This window comes from Fukomys damarensis, unplaced genomic scaffold (genome assembly GCF_012274545.1).
Source record: "Fukomys damarensis isolate Sample0158 unplaced genomic scaffold, DMR_v1.0_HiC HiC_scaffold_14, whole genome shotgun sequence".
NCBI classification, from domain to species: domain Eukaryota; kingdom Metazoa; phylum Chordata; class Mammalia; order Rodentia; family Bathyergidae; genus Fukomys; species Fukomys damarensis.
The window spans coordinates 74,642,160-74,658,107 of NW_022900926.1; the positions used below are offsets into that span (position 1 = coordinate 74,642,160).

General features: G+C 41.5%; 1 long non-coding RNA gene across 1 annotated transcript in view; it reads left to right on the forward strand.

Annotated features, from left to right (window-relative positions):
- LOC117286023 overlaps positions 1-15,286 on the forward strand; it is a 25,764-nt gene extending 10,478 nt beyond the window's left edge. The window contains exon 3 of the long non-coding RNA XR_004517166.1: positions 14,358-15,286. This is a non-coding gene — a long non-coding RNA (uncharacterized LOC117286023). The remainder of the gene's footprint in view (positions 1-14,357) is intronic.
- The last annotated feature ends 662 nt before the right edge of the window (positions 15,287-15,948 follow it).

Here is a 15,948-nt window from a genome sequence, read left to right on the forward strand (position 1 = left end):
AAAAAAAAAATGGGCTGGGTATGTAGCTTATTGGGAGAATGCTTACCTAGCATGTGTGAAGCTCTGGGGTCAGTTCTGGTACCATGTAAAATAACAGCAAATGGGGGCAGGGATTTAGCTCAGTGGTTCTGCTTCCTGCCTCACAAGCACCCAAGTTCAATCCCTGTTATCAAAAAATTAAAAATAAATTACAAATAAAATAACAGCAAAAGATAATAAGCCTTGCTTTATGCATAGGAAAAAAGTCTTCAGTGGTACGCACCAAACTGTTAATAGTGCTCACTTCTTAAAGTGGGATAGATGAGGTGGCAATTCTTTGTTTATAACTTTATAAGCTTCTGTACTTTATAATTTTAAAATTATATTATTTGTTTAAAAATAATTCTAGGGGTTTTTCCCCTCCTGGATGACTGAGAGATGCCACTGAGAGTCAGTTCATGACACATTTTGGCTTGAGGGTCAACATAGTGCATTCGGTTTTAGACATGTTGAGTGAGGTGATGGTAGGAGACAGCCACGTGGCCATGGCCCACTGAGTTTTTGTTCTAGTTCAGGGTTCAGATATATTCATGTTTGCAGGTGCTGATTCTTTACTTGGGATACAGTCAGCCCAAGCCATGCTGTCTGTCACTATACTCTTCCCACAAGGCAGATCCCTAAAGCTAAGAGCACCAGGGTAAAACTCTGGCACCAACTCGCCTAGTTCATTGGACCAGAGCTGGACCCAGAGCTGCATAAGACTAGCGCCACTCTGGGGTACTGTTGTGTTTGCTCACAGTACCCTAAATGGCAAGGTGAGTGGAGAGGAGAAGAGAGGATGACTCTGATATCCTGGCTCCTGGAGAGACCTTATAAAGGTACTTGACCTCTTCATGCCCCTTGTGGGCCTCACTCCATATCTGTTTACCTCAAAGCAATGGAGTTGTGAGCAATGGCTAATAAAAAGAGCTCTTTGACAACCAGCAGTTTACATAATCACAAACAACAAAAACAATAATAATAATATGTCCAGGAAAAACAATAATTCTCTGAAACTTTGAGAGTAGATTCCTGAGGCCAGATTGAGATGCACCATAATCATCTTACTCAAGTGCTTTTTAATAGAAGGTAATAATCAGAAGTGAAACCATCATCATAATGTAGGCCATGTCATAAAAAATAATCATCAGCTCAGCCAGGCTTCCTGGACTGAGCCTCCCTCGGCTCCATATCTTCCCTGGCAGCTGCAGACTTTGCTTTCACTATGGCCACTGAGCACTCAGTGTTTAGTGGGCAGGCTCACAGATCTGAGCAGAGAGAGCCCACTAAGCCAATACCTATAGTGTTAGCTTCTGGGCCACTGGGAATCTTTGAACTCCAAGAGTGAGTTCCTTTGTGGGAGAGAAATGCATGGGGAGACCCAGGATGAATGGATTTCCCTCCTGATTGTTTACCATATGTGTGACTTCCAATCAATCTGGCCTGGGATGTTAAGTTACTAACACGGCCCCCAGGGAGGCCTCTATGAAGGACCCCCAGCGCTGCAGGACTTGGGGGTCTCAAGAAGCAGATCACATGGTTATTTTCCAACTCTAAAGCCTAGTAATGTGTCATTTTCTTAGAAACCTGCCTGAACAAACAGCTACCTGAGTATACCAGCTGTTCGAATGTGTCAATGGTCATGTTGGCATGGGGGAATCAAATGAGTCATGCCTTGCCTGGCCCATACCCTGTGTCATCTTGACAGTTTATGGCCTGATATTTGACCCAAAGTCTCTGTCCTTCTGGTCAATGCCTCATGACCCTGGAACGCTACTTTCACTTTAAAAGGTGAACTTTGAAAGCGTCATTTCACACTGCTGGCCTTTGACAGGGAAATTCCTCCAGCAGGCAAATCTTGTGGTTGCTGGGCATGATGTAGCACTTTTACTTATGTTGAGCTTCCTGGTGAACCTGAGAAATTTGGAGGAAGATCCAGTTCTCTTTAGGAAACAGCAGACCAAGTACAGTGGCCCTGCCCTACATTACTCAGTCTCATAGTTGATTCATTCCAGCGATACAGAGGATTGGGGAATCAGGCAGCCACCCTCTGTTACATACCTCTTTGTCACATTTAATCACTTAGAATTACTTGTTATAACTTGGATTGATTTACAAGTTGCTCTTTCAGATTATATTTATGCAAGCTGAAGGAAAGGCTGAGGCCCTCCCTGAAGCCTTGTTGTTGGAGACAAGGTATTGGGAGCAGTGACCATGGGTTGACTTCTTCTCCGTGTGTCTTTGTGGCTGCTGAAGCCCCAGAGTCTGCCCTCTCCCTTGGGGTGTCAGTGATATTCCTTTCATCTTTCAAAGGAATCCCCATCTGGTGTGGTTGGTGGCCCCTCCCCTTTTAGGCGGCCTTGTGAGTTGCAGAGCTGCTGCAGGTAGACAGGATCAACCCTAAGGAAACTCTGCAGTCAGTAATCCCTCCCCATCTGGTTCGATGCAGCAAATCCCTCACACCTGCCTCCTTTCCTCTTCCTCTCTTGGTGCTGCCTGGGCCTGTTGTTTCTCTCCCTTGGCTTCCCACAGGCCCAACTGCATGATTTAGCTTCACAAGACCTCACAGAATCTCTGAAGCTTGGAACCGATACAGGGCTTCCACTCCTTCTTTCCCCTCTCTGCCCAGGCACTTCCTTCATTGTTGACCCTTTTCTGTAAGAAAAGCATTTATTCTGCTGAGCTGGCCCCAGCACAGACAAGAACTAGGCATTTCCTTTACTTCGCTTTCTCATAGTAATGCCTATGTGATTGCTGGGAAGAAGCCTTCAAAGGTAGCTGGCCCACAATACCAACCACCAGACAACTTGCAGTGCAGCTGCTCTAACCTGCCTAAGATATACACCAGATTTCTAAAGCTTAGAACGACAACATCTCAAAACTTTTTATGGTAATTGCGTGTTGAAATGGCAATATTTTGGATCTCTTGATTAAATAAGGTACATTTTAAAGATCATTTCCCCTGTTTTAGTTTGTTTGTTTTTAAGGTAGTGATTAGACTTTGAAATATTTCATTGTTGACCCTTTTCTGTAAGAAAAGCATTTATTCTGCTGAGCTGGCCCCAGCACAGACAAGAACTAGGCATTTCCTTTACTTCGCTTTCTCATAGTAATGCCTATGTGATTGCTGGGAAGAAGCCTTCAAAGGTAGCTGGCCCACAATACCAACCACCAGACAACTTGCAGTGCAGCTGCTCTAACCTGCCTAAGATATACACCAGATTTCTAAAGCTTAGAACGACAACATCTCAAAACTTTTTATGGTAATTGCGTGTTGAAATGGCAATATTTTGGATCTCTTGATTAAATAAGGTACATTTTAAAGATCATTTCCCCTGTTTTAGTTTGTTTGTTTTTAAGGTAGTGATTAGAAACTTTGAAATATCAGTGGCTTTCATATTTCTACTAGTTAGGCTGATCTAGGATAAGACACCAACTGGGAATCTAGGACTACAATTACAGTGCCACCCCCTTAGAAGCTTTTCCTTTTTCCCCTTTTTTGAGTCAAGGTCTTGCCACATTGCCCACACTGCCTCGAACTTTTGTGTTCAAGCAATTCTCCTGCCTCAGCCTCCCAAGTAGCTGACATTACAGGGGTGCATCACTGTAGCAGGGCCGCTTAATCTTTCTGAAATAGTTTCAAGTGGTGATTTCTACCCACAATGAAGATGAGATTAAGGGGGAAAGTTTTTTAAATTTATGTATTTATTTTATCCTTGCTAACTGCCTGTAGCTTTCATTATAGGTCCCCTGGAGACTGTATTCTTTCAAGCTATAATTGCTATCAATGTGGACTCAAGAAACAGGTTGTGCTATTATCTGGACCAATTTTAGTAACAATCATATTGAGCCAGAGATGGTAAAACAGTCTACAAGAATAAGATATGTACCCATTAACTTGGTACTAACGTATGTGCTTGGAAAATTACTTCTTCCAGGAACTAAATGACACCATGAAATCCTAAGAGTTGATGGGGAAAGAATGTGTGGCCAGAAAAATGTTTTCCTTAACTCTAAGCAGATAGGCTTAGGCACATATGTATGTATGTATGTAAAAATGGTTCTAAATGTATCTCTGTTTCTTTGTATTTATCAAAAACACGTTCTCATGGGAAAGTGGCTGATCCACCAGTGAGTTTTATAAATCTACAACAGATCATTGGGAAGGCCAGACAGCAGTTCTAGATCTAGGCCTTTGCTACTGGGGTAGCTTCTACTGGCCCTCTGTCTTCAGATCCTTTGTCAGCCTCGCTGTGCCCTATTCCTCCTGAAACAAGGACAGCTCCACAGGACTGCCTGCTCAGATACTTCCAAAGAGTCTCTGTTGTCTGAAGACTAAATCCCAAACTCCTAGGACTCGAGGCCCTCACTAGTCTGGCTGCTGGCTCCTTCTCTCACTTATTTCCTCCATTCTACAAATGATTCACTTCGGCGGATGATTGGTTGTTCATTCCACAGATGTAGACTGAAGGCCAACAATGTGTCTAGCACTTTTACAAGGCCCTGGAGATATAGGTAGACACCATTCCTACGCTCTGGAGTACACTCTCTATGGGGGTATTAATTACACACACTTGTTTTCATGATGACTGCAGTGAAGGAGTAACCAGTCCTGGAACAGCATTACTTAGCTCTCCTTAAGCCTTTGTCTCCACCTTGAGTGATGCTCCTCAATGACAATCAGGTTTTTACTTCCCCAGGAGAACCCAGTCCACAGCTCAGCATGTGGTGGATGCTCAGAAAATTCATGGCAGAGATTATTGGTGACAAAAATGTCAAAAGTGGGTGGACTCTTCCAAGCTGTATAGTCAGTAATGCTTCAGTTCCATATCCAGTAGTTCAGGGCTCAGAAGTGCCCAACAGAGGAAGGAAGAGGGAGATTGTCAGGCCTCCCCTCAGCTTTGTGCAAGGCATTCCAGCACAGGACTTTGCATGAGACTGTCACCCAGTGCTATAGAGAATACACCACACTGCCAGCCTACGTGCTTTCTTATAGAATGCGTTTTAAGCCAAAATATGATTTAACTCAGTAGGGTACTTTGAGAGCAACACGATTTTTTCCCTTTCTGAAACATTTAGATCTCTAAATGTCAGGGAAGGGTACTGTAAGAAAATCAGTCGTGCCTCCCTTCATGTGACTCCAACACTACTGGATAGGTGTTCTAACAGTGGCGTGCCACAATGGGGAGTATAGCAGGTGACCCAACCAAGTCACGGTGTCCCACCCTTGGCTTGCCAGCCAAAAAGCAAGTGAAGCAGGAAGCAGGAACCAGTGACAGCACCCACCCATGGAGAAAGAGCATTACATCATGTCCACGTGGAGTTTCTGTGGAACCAGAATGGCTGAATTTCTCGATAGCTGCTGTGAGTTTTTTCATGATCTGAAAGGAATATGGACCATAGGGAAATCCTTACTTGCATTTTCTTCTGTACACTGGACTTACTGGGCCACATAGCAGTTTTTAAAGAACAGCCTCAGACCACTTGCCAAAATTATCTGGGATTCCTTTGTGTCAACCCTAGTCTTCCAAATCAGGTTCTTTGGGATAATATCCAGAAATCTGCACCCTGCCTAAGTTCCCAATGGACTTGTGCGAACTCACCCACTTTAGAGAATCACTATGGGGCATGATGAGCCTGAACATTCCCTCAAAAACCTCATCCCTCACTGACAGTCTGGAGGTACTTGGGGGAGAGTGCGGGCACCAGGCCAGAAGAGAGTGATTCAATCACAGAGGAAACTTTGGGCTAACCGGCAAAAGGTCCTGAAGGCCCAGGGGTTTAGTTCAGTGGTGCCACTGCCTGCTGTGCAAGGACTGGAGTTCCATCCCCAGTACCAAAAAAAAAAAAAAAAAAAAAAAGTCCTGGAGTTCAAGCTAGAAAACAGTACATTTTTACTATGGAAAAGATCAACTTAGAAGATCCTAAAAAAGAGTAAGGAGGAAAACAAGCTACCAAAAACTTACATTATAGATATAATAATTAACATAGATATGGACTGCTCTAGAATGTTTTGTTTTCATGTATTTTGTAACCATTACGTTGTACCAGTTTAAACTGCAAGGGATCACAGTTCTTTTAACATTGAAATTGGTAGGATTTGACCCCCATCCTGTCTAAGGGTCTGTCTTTCCTTCCCAAAGTTCCTCTTGGTTGCTCAGTACAGGGCAGTTAGGATATATTGGCACTGCCTGGAATCCTTTATTTTAAAAGGTGGCCTTTATCCCCTTTTTGGAACTTGAGTTCAGATGTGACCCTTTGAGGTAAGAGGACTTATACGTTGGGAGGCAACTGATGCTGCACCAAAATGGAGTGCCCTCAATTACACAGGGCCCTCAGATCACGCACACACACACACACACACACACACACACACACTTCTATCTCCCACTGTCCTGACTCAGAATGACTTAGAATGCAATCTTATCTCAACAAAAAGGAATAAAATAAAGCTCTTCCATTCTGCTCTTTTATAGTTATATAATAGAATCCCATATTTTCTTACTCTAAAAAAATGACATGGATTTAAGCCATTTTTAAAAAAATCTAAAAGTAGGGCTGGGGGATTTTGCTCAGTGGTTCTGCCACCTACCTCATAAGTGCAAGGGCCTGAGTTCAATCCCAGGTACCAAAAACAAAAATAAATGAATAAATAATCTGAAAGTGCTTTCTACCTTATCCTTTTTATCACTTCCAAATCCTAATTACTGGTAATACAAATAATTCAAATATATATTTTTAAACACAGGCTTTTAAAGGAAATAACATCTGAGAATGTGGCTGTCTTACCTCACAGCATCTTATTCCTTTTCCCTGTTCATCCCCAGAGTCTAGGGATGCTAAGCCATCCCTTCCAAGTCTTCTGTCCCAGAACAACACCATTTGCTACAAACCAACTTATTCTGATGAAATAAACTCTGAACAAAATTTAATAATTTTCCTACCCCCTCCCAAAATCTACACCCTCACAAAACGGCATAAAGATGTAGGGGAAATGGGAAAGGTAGGGAAAAAGTAGTAAGGGAAAAGGAAAAAAGTGAGAAAATAAAAAAATGGAAATAAAGTATTTGTAAATAGGGAAGGGAGGAGAGGGTGAAGGGAGGGCAAGGGTAAGGGCAAAAATGAGAACCAAGACCTGTCATGTAAAGGTACAAGATCCCAATAATGAATGTAACTATACTGTATATCTAAAATGTATCAATAAACTCAATGAGAAAAATAAAAGAATCTTCCTAATGCCCACCCTCAGTAGAAGCATTTATACGGGGGGTGGGGGGTGGGGTAGCACCCAATGATATGGCATTCATCTTCCATAGAGCAAAGAGACTTTGACGTCCTTCTAATCACATCTCAGGGTTGGATGCCTGGCTGCTGTGCTTTACTGAAGACCAGCCCCAAATATTTCCAGCCTCCTGGAAAATCTAAATAGAAGGAGTTCAGGTAGGCACACTAAGGCACATCACTTAGGACTGATGAGCCTTATTGGTAAGAGCTGAAGCTGGTGATGAGTATATGGAAGTTCATTATGCTATTATTTCTACCTTTGTGATGCTTGAAATTTTCCATAGCAGGATATTTAAAACGCTCTTTCACAAAAAACTTCGGTGGTAATAATGTTGGAGCTTTGAATATGTGTGGATTGAAAGAGTGAAGAGTGAAACACTGCTTCATTTAAGCCAGTTTAAATCAGACAGCTTCATTTTTGAACACAGGGAATTAAACGAAATCATCACACAAAAATGTACCACAAATCCAGTTCCTGTCTCTCTAGTAAAATCATGTATTTGTGTTTTGGAAGTAAAGTACCATTATGCAAAAAGGACTGGATCATGCACAAAGATCCAGCCTTTTTTCATGATCCAGGCCCTCCAAAGAGATTATGAGACTTTTCATGTATGCAAACTAACCATAGTTCCAGCTCCAGCTTTTGCCAGAATAAGTCGTGAAATGCAAGTTCCACTGCAATAGTCATACATCCTTTATAGACTTATGAAGTTTGTATTAGTTATTGATTCACAATGGAGAACCTGTTACTTGGTGATGCACAATCATGATCATCAGAATTTAGCTTAATAGATGACAGTGTGCCTGTCTCTTGGATAACTTGCATGCAAATACATAGTAAGACTTGGCCATCGCCATCTAGAAATCTTAGGGAATGAGTCATTTTTACTCTTGATGTTACTGTTATGTCTCAGGAAAAAAAACCTTAATCATGATGTATAGGAATCCTTTTATAAAGTTATGAATCTCTTCATCGTGTTACATTGGTAACAATCTGTCTTTGTCTTGGTGACTTGGGACATGGTAATATACACAGATGCTATGTTGTCAATGTCAGGAAGGCTGTGGATGGCTATCATCTGTGCTAAATGGTCTTGCCTCTGTGCCATTGTGAAGCTCTTCTATCTGTTCCGTTTCAGCTACTTTGCTACCCACACTCAGAAGGTTGGTTGCCAGCGTCTTTCTTCTGACTTTGCCTTTTTTTTTTTCTTTCCATACCAGGATCAAACTCAGGTCCTTGGGCTTGTAAGGTAGGCAGCAGAACCACTGAGCTAATCCCCGGCCCCTGACTTTGCTTTTTGATTTGTTGCTTTGATTCTTCTGATCTTCAAAGCAGAGGCTTTGGCCTTTTTTTTTTTTTTTTTTTTTGGCTTGTTTGGTTGTGTATAAAGTAGGAGTAAAAGTCTAATACTAAATGGTGGGTTCAACTAACAAGCCATGTGCTGGGTGTTAGCGCTAGATCTTATGAAACTCTTGCTGGTGTATCAGAGGTCAGTATTCTGAAAGGAATATTTATCAAAATATCATATGCCCTGGTATATATGGCATTTCTGTGTTATAGGTTGAACTCTGTGTTGCTTTTGTCATTCATCAACATTATGGTGTTTAGACTTCACCACAGAAAACAATGGCCAACCTGAAAGATGCCAAGTGTATAGATGGATCACTTATGAATGGAAGGTTTTGTGTGTATGTGTATGTGTGTGTGTGAGCGCATGTGTGTTTACTTGTGACTAGGTGGCATGCAGGTGGTGTGAGGCAGAAAAGTTAAGAGCCAGGCTACCTTCTTGGAAAAGGGGACATGGATATAGTTATTAGATACTATATGAATTAGTATCAGTGGAACATTTGGTAAACATTATCTCCATTTTTAGTCAGGAAGAAGAGAAGGCCAGGACTAAAAATTGTTTCTGAATCAGAACAAGGATAAATTTCCTTTATTTCCTTCCTTCTGCTTCTGGGAAAAGGAAAAAGAAATAATATAGTAAATGTGGATAACTTTACTATATAATACATTTTTACTTATTAAATACTTAAATCTATTTTATGTTAAAATATCTTTTTTTTTTTTGTTTTTTTTTTTTCAGTACCAGGGATCAAACTCAGGACCTTGCACTTGCAAGGCGTGGTGCCACTGAGCTAAATCCCTGGCCCTCGAACACCTTTTTTAACTAAATCATAGTTACTAATATTTTTACTAAAGAATAGTATAGCAAAGTGAAGGGGAAAAAAAAAACACCCACATTGGTACAATGTACCTATTCATGTCAGAATAACTATTGCCTAAATCTCAATGACAACTCAATAATCTACCAACATCTGACACATAAAAACTAAGGTAAAAGAAAGGACAAGGGAGCAGATAATAAACATAGTCATGGGAGTAGAATCAACCAGAAAGAACTTCATAGGTGGAGAGGACTCACTGCCCTTCTTGGATACTTTCTTAATGTAAACAGAGAAGTCCTACAAGGAAGGAGTAAGAAATGAAAGTAATGGGGTCAGCCAGGGACAAGGATTCACTCTTTGAGGGAGCAGTGAGCCTGGCTGACTTTTCTTAAGTATCACAATCTCATGAAATGCAAACTCATCTGCAAGGAAGTGCAAATCTGAGTTGTTAATTAAACACCTAGTTGGTAAACAAAAGGATGAAGCCTGAAAATGCAGCATAATTAATTTAGTGGTGGAGTTTCCATCCTCACCTCCCAACTGTTGATTGACTCATTTCCAAAGTCAGACTGCAGAACCCTTGGGCTGTGACTGGAAATGAAGAATGAAGATTAGTTTAGGTGCTGACACCTTTTTATTCATCACAAACTAGGGTGCTGGACATAGCGTAGAACTTTCGAAGCATTCAATGAAAGCCAAGCAGTAGTCAATAAAAGTCAAGAAACAAGAAGGTCCCTTGTTTCAGTGGAGGAATAGAGAGTTCCTCTGCTTGCTGCTAAGTTTCCAGGCTGTCAAAACATGAGAAAACCAAGATGGTTGGTGGTTTTCATTGTAAATATTCAGCTCCAAACAAATACCTTAATTCACTTAGCAGCCAGATGATCTATTTTGACTCATGCTGTCAAGGTGGTGGAAAACCCAGTGAAAACAACAGGAGGAATTAGATGAGACTAGATTAAGTCACATACCTATTGAAATGGGTGGAGAGAGGTAGTGATTCATGGCAGGACTAAGATAAGCTTGTTCTTTCCCTGTCAACACTAAGTGGTCCAAAGCCCGTTTTCTGAAGTCATTGTAGAGAGGAGGTTCAGTTTTGGTAAATAGAAAGTAAACCTCCTCAGAGATACACACATAGGACTTCTGGTGTGATGCTAGAGGTCAGTGCCCATGGGTGATAAGACATCATCATCCCAATCAGTGGGACCTGGTGCCTCTCAGACATGACTTGATCATGTATGCGAGGGACACTCACATGAAGAGCAAGAAGAGAAATGGGATCAAAGCAAGGAGGACTTTGGCCATCATTAAAAAAAATTTTTTTTTTTTGTGGTACTGGGGATTGAACTAAAAAAAATTTTCTTTAAAAGTATCCAATCTTCTTTTAGAAAAAAGAGATGAAAGTTTTCAGTTTTCTTTACTGCCTATTCTTTTTTTTTTTTTTTTTTTTTTTTTTGGTACCGGGGATTGAACTCGGGTCTTTGCGCTTGCAAGGCAGGACACCAAACTCCTGAGCTAAATCCCCGGCCTTTACTGCCTATTCTTAACATATAATTTCCAGATCTGAGACTTTAGTGGTTTTATATAACCCATTACTGGTAAAGATTGATATCACTGCGTTTGGGGATGGAGATTTTCGATGACGGAACTCCAAAGTTGAACCTGATCCACACTGAGAAGGTGTGGAGCCCCTGAAGTGTATCTGTCCTTCCTGTTTGTTGAGAGGTGTGTGGGATCACCGACCTCCTCTCTAGTAAGAGAGAGAACTTCTGGCCCCCTTGCTAAAACCTGTCTCAGATACCTATCTTTCCGAAGGGACGTCCCAAGCCTTACCTGTTGAGGTTGCCCTCACAGTGTTCAATCAGTTTTGAAGGGATAACCACCATGTCCTTTGCATTGCTTCTATTGAAAACCCAAGGGAACTATGATAATGCCATAGTGTTGTGAGAAGAGGCCCCGATCTGGAGTTAGAAGACCTAGGATGCAGTCTCGGATTTGCACCCGAGGCCTGATGGGCAAGTCACTGTTTCCCGTGGGCTTTACTGTAAGATGAGGGAGTGGGGGAAACCTTCACAGTCCCTCCTACTTCTGAAAGTTCACTCATCTGTGAAGTGTTATGGTCTGGGAATGTGCCAGGAGGAACTTAGAGCTGAGGAGACATGACTGATCTCATGACAGGAATCAGAGCTGCTCAGCTTCCTTCCTGGCCCACAAAGTGTCCAGGTGACAGAAGACATGCTCAAGCATGACAATCAGCTCAGGAAAGAAGACTTCTAGCTTGCTCTCTTGTGTTCCTCCAGTCCTCTCCCTTTGGAATAATCATGTTGAAATGATAACCTAAATAAAATTCCACGATATGTAGCATTAGGTTATCAAAGCTCCTTCTGTCCTGCTTTTCATGCCAGAAGCATCACATTGGAACTGATTCGGAGGAGACAGGGCAGGAAGCACCCAGCCCTTCCTCCAGTAAAATTAATTGAAAACCTCTTGCAGAGAATTACTCTATTCTTTGAACCTCTATGAAAAGATTTCTCTGTTTGTCCCTAACTTAATGTTTACCTGCCCTCAATGTGAATAGCTGGCTGAAGGATTACAACATATTATAAAGTTGGTTGAAAATTTTTGACACTACATTTACCTGGCACAAAATTCAAAAGACACAGAAGAATATCCAAGGTAAAGGAAGTCTTCTTCCACCCCATCCATACCCTACCCTATTTCTTCCTTGGAGACATCCATGTTTTCCAAAGTCTTGTGTGTCTGCTAAAAGATACTCAATGCAGAGACTGGGGGTGAAGCTCAGTGGTAGAGCACTTCCCTAGCATGCACAAAGCCCTCAGTTTGCCCTCCAGCAGTGCGGGGGGGAGGCACTCAGGCCTGGGGATTTAGCTCAGTGGTGCCGCCACCTGCCTTGGAAGTGCAAGGTTTGATCCCTGGTGGTGGTGGGGGGGGAAGCACTCAATGTATATACAGTATAAGACTTTGCAGCAGGATAGCACACACCTGCAATCCTAGCACTCTAGGAGGCTGAGGCAAGAGCCAGCATGGACAGTTTAGTGACTTAGCAATACCCTGCCTCAAAAGTGTTTGTTTGTTTGTTTGTTTGTTTACAAAGGGCTGAGATGTAGTTCAGTGCAAAGGGTTGGGTTCAATCCCATGTATTGGAGGAAAAAAAAGACTATAAATTATGTTTCTATTTTTTCCTTTTATGAATAGAAGCACAATACATACTATTACATAAATACTTTTTTCTTTTAAAGCTGTATTTGGAAGGTTTCCATTTTAACATACATCGAACCACCTCATCGCCATCATTGTTGTTGCTACTTTTGTTTTTGTGAGACACCATGTAGTTCAGGCTGGCTGTGGACTCATAGTGTAGCACAGGCTGGCCTTGAACTTGCAACAGTTTTCTTGCCTCAGCCTCCCAAATGCTGGGATTACACACCCAGTTGTTGTTGTTATTAATGGTGCTAGAAACTGAATACAGGATCTTGCACGTGTTAAGCAAGCTCTCTGCCTCTGAGCTGCATCCCTAGCCATCCATTCTTTTAAAATAGCTGCATAGTATTCCATTATATAGATGACATGATTTATTCAGCCTTCTATTAATAGATATAACGCTACTATATAAAATTGTCTTTCAGTGAACACCCTTGACCATACTACAATGGCTTGTCGTGCAACTATTTGTGCTGTTAATTTTATTCTCATGTGTAAATGTCTACCTTTTCAATGAGATTGCAAGTACCCAGGAGAACTGGGGCAGACATTGTGCTATCCTGTGACTCCAAAAACAAAACAGAGATTGAGTCTCAGATAAATATTGGATGAATGAATTGAACTCCTCGGTTATGCTTATGACACTTTGGAGAGTAGCAAATGTTATTTGAAATGTTAAATGACTTACCTGCATCATAGAGAGCCAGCCAAAGGAGGAACATCAATAAAACAAAATGCAACAGGCCCGGGAATTTAGCTCAGTGGTTTCACTGCCTGCCTAGCAAACGCAAGATCCTGAGTTCGATCCCTAGTACCAAAATAAATAAATAAATAAATAAATAAGCAACAAATGAAAATGAAGCAGGTTTTTAGAATATGTTCTAAAAGTATAATACTTTCCCAGTGTTTACATGCGCAATCAGACGAGATTACCCCATTGGCTGGCCTGGCAAGAGGCATAAACAACTCCTCTGGAAAAATCTGTCATCTTAGGAGGAAAGCAAATGTCTCTAACTTTTGGAATTCCATTTAGTAAGTGTTGTAGTAAATGTTGGCGTCAGCTCACAAAACAGTGCCCCGGTGACCCGGTAAATCGCCCAAAGTGCCTGACAGTCTAGAGGAAGATTTAAAAAAGAGAAGGATGAGAGAAAAAAGGAGGATACATCAGGAGGAGGAGAAGCACACTCTGACCACATGACAACTCTGGAATAAATCTGGAAATAGAGAAGGAGTAGATGCCTTTAATTGTTCTGCACCAGCTGTCATCAGTGATACAGAAGAAAATGTGCCTTTGTTAACAAATGAGGAGTGTGTTGTTATCACGTTTAATGTACACTCATTATAACTGGGTAGTGTGAAATGTGTGTTCTGATTGGTTGGTCTCAAAACAATTATGTCGCCATCTCATAGCTTAAAGATCATATAGCTCTGGAATTTTGCAACCTGGTTAGCCCTTAAAAACAAAAACAGTTTTTCATACACATAAATGTATCAATATTTTCTGGGATTTTTAAACTCTCCACCTAGAGTAACTCTGGTATTGACATCAAGTTTTTTTTAAATTTCTTTCTTTCTTTCTCTTTTGAGGTAGTAAGTTTCTTTCACCCTCAGGGAAAAGGAAGAAAGTATTGAATTGCTTGTTTTCTCTGTCCATTCTCTCTTTTCAGTGACATGAAGGAGGGAGCAGACCCGTCTTGTGGAGGAAGAGTATCTCAATTCATTCTTTTACCCAACTCTCAACTAATAAAACCTTGTCATCACACTTATGGGTTGGAAAACAACAAGCTAATGCTCCGACACTGGGGACTAGGAAGTGTGGATGCCACACAGTCCTGAAATGCAAGAGTAATTGGGGAGCATAATTATCCACGGTGGCAGTGTGACGAGGGACGGAGGCTGACACTCCTAAGCTTGAGTAAAGTGCCCTGGAATCCCAGTAGCTATTGAAATGATCTACATTTCAAGTTCCTGCCTCACCCGAGTGCTGGCAGCTCTCACAACCAGGCCCACCTGGGCACATGTGGCCCTGTCCCATAGGGCAGCCAGCCATGTGCTGAGTCATCAGTTCGTCCAAGAACTCTGAGCCAAGAGCTACAGCACAAGGCCACCCTGTTTTCCTTTGCCTCCCAGACCAAAACACTGCCAGGCACAGTGGCTAGAAGGGAGCGCCACCAGCGAATGTTTCAACAAGACTTTTAAATGCTAATACAACTTTATTAAAATGAGCAATGCACTTTACACTCACTAATTTGTAGAAGTGGACTTAGAGGTCATCTAGTTTAACTGCTTCATTTTACAGATGTGGAAAGAGATGTGGAGAGGTGACCTGTCTTGCTGAAGTCACCCAGCTGGCCAAACCAGGAATAAACCCCGGTCTCTTGATCACCTGCCCCCCACCACAGTGCTCCTTCATCTCATGACACCAGCATTCCCCTTACCACCAACACCCTCCGTGTTGTTACAGCTCTCCAGCACATTCTTTTGCAATAAAATAATGGCTGGCTGAAATATTTTACGCATCCCGATATGACGCTTGGACAGTTGAAGGTAAAACCTAGGACGCCTCAGCAGAAATGGCTTCACATATTATTTTAAAAGACAACAATTTAAATTAAAAAAAAAAAACAATTTAAATCTTGGTTTATGGACTTACTCAGAAATTCAAGTTTCAGAAAAGCTACATAAAAAACAAACCTGTAGTCCCATTTCAAGGAACCAATCATCTACTCTTAAACTGTCATCAATTTACAGCAACTCAAATTTTCATTTTGGGACATAGCCAGATTTAACAATCATTATTGTTATTCTGTTCTAGCATTTCCCCATGTGAGGTAGTACATACATAACAAGTGGAAGATGGAATTTTCTATCAGACATCTGAACCCAAATATAGTCAGAATGTACATTGTTCTTAGCCTAAGGATGAACACATGCAAAAGAAACCTAAAACACCTATAAAATTAAAGTTGAGTTATAAAACTCAAAGTTGGGTTTTGTGTTTCCTTTTGATCACTCTTAGCAGATATTAGTATAATTTATAAGGGGAAAATTCATCAAATTTTACATCGCTCTCAATTCTTTGAAGTCAAGATCCTGGTCTTAAACTGGGCATGGTGGCACACACCTGTGATCCCAGCATTTGGGATGCTGAGGCAGGAGGCTTACCATTAGTTCAAAGCCAGCTTGGGCTGCATAGTGATTTCAAAATCAACCTCAACTATATAGTGAGACCCTGTTTCAAAAAACTACGAAAAAAGA